Here is a 7106-nt window from a genome sequence, read left to right as displayed (position 1 = left end):
CTCCAGGCCTTTCAATGACACTAGTTCCCTGGATTTAGTCCATCCTGACTAAAACTGCACCAGTGGCTTTCTGTTATCTGTACTTAAGCGCTGACCAAAAAGCAAAACAAACAACACTGCAAAGAATGAAAAAATATAAGCAATGTTTATATTGTTATGGAATCAAAATGATTATGGAATAGTGCTTTAGATTATTTGTTTTGGTTACTTAAAAGAGCTTTTTCATTTCTATTCAGGCTATAAAAATTGCTTTAGGCCACAGTGTAGCTCACTTTGACATGGCTTTGTCTTTTTATGAGTCTCACAGATGTCTTGATCAAGGAGAAGAGTTGCTGTTTTCTGCCAACACTTACATCTTTAAAGTCAGAGAAATAACCTTTCCGAGAGTGCAGCTGGTTCCTGAGGGACGGGAACCACTCCTATCTTATTCACTTGTAATGGCACTTAACACAGTAGCCTCCACAAAGTAATGTAAATTGATTCTTTAATATATGCTTCCACCCACCCACCCAGGAGTGATAAGCATGACAATTTTGGGGTCCATGCAGATCCATTCTTATTATAAAAACATGTCATTAGAATCTAGGCTCTTTCCCCAACACCTGGAATGGTTGAAAACTTAAGCTAGAATCAGAGACTTGTAAGCAAGGGGTGATATATTCAGAAAAGTGAGAAACCTGAAGCATTCAGGGATTGGGGAGTCTTGTTATCATGTATACCAAAAGTCCTACTGGAGTACATAAGAGTCTTTTGGTATTCTGTTCAGTTACCAGTACCTCCAATCAAAAAATTCCCAACCTCAAGGAAGTTTGATTTTCATTGTGTTTTTTCTTAATTATCAAATTAATACCCACTAATCATAGAGAATTTAGAAAGCACAGGAAGGTATAAAGAAGCAGAAAAAAAGATCCCCCCACCTCATCACCCAGGAGAAACTACTATCAACATGTATATTACTTTTTTTCTTTTTAAGTTAGCATAGTTGAGAGGTTAGAGAAAGTGAGAGGTGGAGCAGAAATGTATCCCTCTCTTATAACTCTTTAGTGTCCCTGACATCAGGGTACCTGTCCCTGAGGCATGCTCCACAAGCTACCCAAAACCTCTGACTTGGCCATGAAAACAAAGAGATGTTGGGCTTCCCTAGTGGCGCCGCGGTTGAGAGTCCGCCTGCCGATGCAGGGGACACGGGTTCATGCCCTGGTCCGGGAGGATCCCACATGCCGCGGAGCGGCTGGGCCCGTGAGCCATGGCCGCTGAGCCTGCGCGTCCGGAGCCTGTGCTCCGCAACGGGAGAGGCCACAACGGTGAGAGGCCCGCGTACCGCAAAAACAAAAACAAAAACAAAAAAAACAAAGAGATGTTTTGTCTTGACTCAGAGGGAAGGGGTTACTCTTTGTGTGACAGATTGATATTAAGAAAAACCAGTTAGGGAAGCCCAGCATGTTCTTCCCACCAGTTGACAGTACATTTCATCTCATGTGTTTCCAGCTGTCTTCTGAGAGCCAGGATCTGGGTGGAAGGAGGGCAAAGAGGGCCGTGAGAAGCACCAGTTAGATCTGAGGAGATAGGGTGTGTCTGTAGAAAGCTCAGTATGTCAGTATGATTGGAAGTGGGCAAGGAGTAAGATTTGGATGTCTGTTGGGCAGGTTTATTTCGAAGAAACTCTTATGGGCTCCTGCTAGTGAATGTCAAGGAAAAAGCAAAATGGGGGAGGAGACACAAAGCAGGACACTGCCTACCGCGTTAAGAAAAACATTCATCATTTCCTGCTCCTGCTCTTTGTATATCTCTGAAAGCTGGCTTCTGACAACGGCCTTTAAAAAAAAAAAACACACAAAACCAACTTTCATTTGTTTACTTCCTGAAATCCTGAAATGAAACGCACAGCCCCAGGCAAAGCATGCACTAAAATGAAAGTCAATTTTTCTATCTCCTAGTGAATTGGAGGTTTGGGTCTTGTTCAATGGTATATTCCCTGAAATGCACCCGGACAGATTTTCAGTGGTGACTCCAGTGCTGAGCAGATGATTAACTTCCCGATTATTTGGACTAGGACCTAAATAATTCAGCGATCTATACTGGTTAAAGCTTCTTCTTCATACTGCCCTAAAAAGAAATTTGTTGATTCTATCTCCAAAATATCTCCTGAATCAGTTCACTTCTTCCTGTCTCCAGAGCACTGGTCAACATATTCTCGCACCTTAACTGTAATATTTAATAGCTTCCTAGCTGGTCTCCCCTTCTGGCCCTACTCCACTGTCCACACAACAGTCAGAGCAATCTTTCAAAACATAATCCCATCACGCCTTTTTCTTGCTTCAAACCCTTCAATGTGGGACTTCCCTGGTGGCACAGTGGTTAAGAATCTGCCAGCCAATGCAGGGAACACGGGTTCGAGCTCTGGTCCAGGAAGATCCCACATGCCGCGGAGCAACTAAGCCTGTGCGCCACAACTACTGAGGCTGTGCTCTAGAGCCCGGGAGCCACAACTACTGAGCCCGCGTGCCACAACTACTGAAGCCCGCAGCGCCTAGAGCCCGTGCTCCGCAACAAGAGAAGCCACCGCAATGAGAAGCCCGCGCATCGCAACAAAGAGTAGCCCCTGCTCGCCGCAACTAGAGAAAGCCCACATGCAGCAACAAAGACCCAACGCAGCGAAAAAAAAAACCTTCAATGCTTCCCATGGCATATATGATAGACTCCAGAATCCTTACCATGGCCATACAGGATCTGTCCTTGACCTTCCTCTCCTTCATCTGGTCTCACTTTCTTCCTAATTCACTGTGCTCCAGCTTCACTAGTCTTTTTTTCAGTTTCTTTGAGGCACCAAGCTCTTTTCTACCTTAGAGCCTTTCCATGTTCTATCCTGCATGAGATATTTTCCTCCCTTCTCACTCATCCTTTGAACTTCAGCTTAAAGGTTGAAATGAACTTCAACTTCATTGACCATCCACACCCAATCTAATTTAGGTTCTTCCTCTATACATAGTACCCCATACATTTCCTTTACAGTTCTTATTAAAATTTGTGAATATATATATTTAGTTGTAAGATTTTTAAGATCCAGTTTCCCCAACAGATGGTAGATTCTAAGAAGATAGAGATTATGTGTGTTTTGCTCTGCTGTATCCCCTAGTGCCTGGCACAGTATCTGACACGTAGTAGATGCTCAGGACTTCTGGAATGAATGATTTTACATCATTTGGGTTTGAAGAATTTAAAATAATAATTACTGAAAAGATAATTTCCTTGTGTTTGTTTTTTGCTAATGCAGGACACATAAGAAATACACAACAAATATTTGGTGATTGATTAATTAACTAACTAACTTTGGATTGATATTTTGGTAGGGAAGAAAGATATCACACCTGGAGACAGGCTAGAATCAAAGACACCCAGATATAATTACAGTCAACCCTTTTCTTACTGTGGTGAAAGTGAAAACTGTTAAAGTGAAGATTAGGTACAAACATTTATAATTACTTTAATGATAGGGCCTCTTAAAAAAAAAAAAAGAAATCAAGATGTACTAGAGCTGAATATTACTGGGCGTGGTTGTGTTATCTGTAGGGAGAGGCTGTGATTGGCTGTAAGGGGCTGAGGACTGAAATCAAACATCTTGCTGGATTCAGTAGGCTTGGAAAGTGGAGGAGAGTACAGACTAAATGTGGAGTGTATGGAGAAAGCCCTCCCTCATAGGGTAGAAGATATATTTCAAACCTTGAGCAGCAGATACAGCCAACAGCCCAACCTCACGGTTACCGATGCTAAGCATCATGGTGTGGATAAATTTTTGTATAAAATTAGTGTAAATATATATCATAGGGAGCCACAGTCTTGGCTTAAGAAACTAAGCTGCATTCACTCTAGGATTTATGTTGATATGTCCAGGCATGTCTGACTTAGCAGAGGTTTTATTTGTACCAAAGGGCATCATAGCAGCCATTGGACCAGTAGAAGAGAGAGGTGAAGCTCACAAATTTAGTTCAAGGACTCTAGTTCAAGGTCAGTGTCAGTGAGAAGGATGATTAAATCCCAGACAGCATCTGTCACTGTGATTGTCCTCCAGCCCAGTTGAGCTTAGGGAGCAGGACCTGCAGAGGGATGGACAAAAGCAAGGTGTAAGGTAGTACAGTCTACAAACAGTGCTAGGGGAGGTACAGTCAGGAGTCAGGTCACAATGTGGGACATGTGAGGACTCAGAACGGACACAGGAGACCAACCTACAGCTGGATCAGAGAGGGCATGGGACAGGACACCAGACTGCAGTGGCATCAAGGGGACGCTGGCACCTTCAGTGGGCATTGTCCCTCTGGTGCTTCTTTGCAGGTTTGGAAGTATTTTGCAGAAGCATACTGACCTTGGTGGCAACATGAGAGACGTCACTGGATCAAACCAAAACAGGAGAGGAGAAAAATGTGTGAAAACAAAGAATACAAGATCATGACCACCCAGGGACACCCATGGGTCCTTTCAGAGCTACTTGGAAGGAATTTGTTATGAGTTGAATTGTGTCCTCTAGAAAACCATGCTAGCGTCCTGTCCTCCACTACCTCCTCAGAATGTGACCTTATTGGCAATAGGGTCACTGAAGATATAACCAAGTCAAGATATGGTCCTTTGGGTGGGCTCTAATCCAATATGACTGGTGTCCTTATAAGAAAAGGAAAATGCTAGGTGAAGACACAGACATACCAGGAGAATGCCAAGGGACGAAGAAGCAGAGATTGGAGGGATGCAGCAGCAAACCAAGGGAGGCCAAGTATTGACGGCCGCCATCAGAAGCTAGGAAGAGGCAAGGAAGGATTCTCCCTTACGGGTTTCAGAGGGAGCGTGACCCTGCCAACACCTTGATTTTGGACTTCTAGCCTCCAGAACAGTGAGACAATAAATTTCTGTTGTTTTAAGCCACTGGGGAGTGGTACTTTGTTACAGCAGCCCTAGGAAATTGATACAGAATTTGAGGAAAGGAGTTTTTCAGAGTGAATAAGACAGCCAAAAATAGAGACATTGTTTCATTGCTGTTATTTTGACCCTAATTTTCCCCATAGATTTGTGAGGCCAGAGAAACACAATTATACAGGACAATTATATAAATAACATGCCAAACAGCTAAGCTTTTAATTACTGACTTCAATTTAGTCAGTTAACGTGCCATGATTTAGTACATTTCATGCAACTCTAAGACATGCCTGCATCTAATTAAATAAAATAATGTATGTGAAGCTCTTAAAACAGCACCTGGCACCTAGTAAACCTTCATAAATGTTAGACAAGATTATTATCATCATCTGATCATCCTGATCCTAGAACTTTCAACTGTTCATGTCTCCTCTGCATCTGAGAGCTGCCGAAAACTTCTGAGAAAACCTCACACCTAGGCAGTCGGGCACCAATGAAAATTAAACATCACCAAACTCACCGGAGTCCCTTACCCTGCCTTGGTTTCCCTAGTTAATGCTCTTTCTCATTCTCTGCAACTTGTATTTCAAATCATACTTCCTCAGACCTCCACCACCCTCCATTTCTCCTCAGTTCTTACCACCAAACCTATGAACCCACGTGTATCCATAGCTATCCTGGACTTGCCCCTGTTATTTGCACATAAGTGGTACCCTGGTTGCTTTCTGGTCCAGGTGATCATTCTTCATTCTTCCCTCTTCCTAATTTACACTTTCAGTGTGTAACTCAGTGTTGTTCATTCTGCCTCCTAGGTATCTTGCCAATCCACACACTTTGGTTTATCTCCATGGCCACCAGCTTGGCTCAGATAAGCTGATTGTGTCATTGTCCTGCTTAAATCCTCTCAATGACTTTCTACTCCTCTCACATCAAGAAAGTCCTTCACATGTTTACCAGACCTCCCCATGCCCCAGTCCCTCTTAATCCAAGTTCTATCAGTTTTTCTAACCTCCCCTCTTTCTGTATTTACACTGTATGCTCCAGGTTAGAGAGTAATTCAAAATACCTTCACTTCCTTGTTAAAATGACTAACACTTACCTGCTCACTATGTGCTGGGCACACAGCAACTCATTTGTCAGGACAACAAAACTATCAGCTTAATACTGTTACTATCCCCATTTAAAGATAAGGAAATAGGGGGCTTCCCTGGTGGCACCGTGGATAAGAATCTGCCTGCTAATGCCGGGGACACGGGTTCAATCCCTGGTCCGGGAAGATCCCACATGCCGCAGAGCAACTAAGCCTGTGCGCTACAACCACTGAGCCTGTGCTCTAGAGCCCGCGAGCCACAACTACTGAAGCCCACGTGCCTAGATCCCGTGCTCCGCAACAAGAGAAGCCACTGCAATGAGAAGCCTGTGCACCGGAATGAAGAGTAGCCCCCGCTCACTGCAGCTAGAGAAAGCCCACATGCAGCAACAAAGACCCAACACAGCCAAAAATAAATAAAATAAGAATTTTTAAAAATAAATTTTAAAAAAAGAAAGAAAACTGTTAAAAACAAAATAAAGATAAGGAAATAGAGGCACGGAAGTTAAGTAACTTGCCCAAAGTTACAATGAAAGTAAGTGGTAAGTCAGGGTTGGAACCAGGAATATTGGCTGTGCAGTCCACACCACTGTGCCATTCTCTGACCTTGTTCCCACTCCTTCAGACTCTTCCCTCAGCCCCAGCATTCATCTTCATCCTCTTAATTTGGCCGATTCTGACAATGTCTTCATTTCTCAGGGTAAACATCCATTCCTGAGGGTCAAACCTCCTCGCTCCATGTCGTCATGTCTTCCGATCTTTCCATTCTTGTTATTATTTAACACCTGTCTCATCTGCTAGACTATAAGCTCTGTAGGGACAGGGAACATGTCTACTTTATTCACAGCCACACCCTCACCACTTAGCTTATGCCTGACGTATAGCAGGTGTGCACTAAGTATTTCTTGACTGAATAAAAGAATGAACAGTTACTAGTCACCATGAAAAATCTATGTATATAGAACACATAACACAGTACCTGGCACATTGCATGGACTTGATAAGTATTTGATACTGTGTTCAGGAAATGGTAAGGAGTCTGGTTTGACTAGTGTGTGAAGGGTGTGAAGAGAGGTTTTGGCGAATGGTTCAAGCCTGTTTAGTGAGCCAGAGG

The sequence above is a fragment of the Pseudorca crassidens genome, chromosome 2 (genome assembly GCF_039906515.1).
Source record: "Pseudorca crassidens isolate mPseCra1 chromosome 2, mPseCra1.hap1, whole genome shotgun sequence".
Lineage (NCBI taxonomy): Eukaryota > Metazoa > Chordata > Mammalia > Artiodactyla > Delphinidae > Pseudorca > Pseudorca crassidens.
This window is presented reverse-complemented; position numbering follows the sequence as displayed.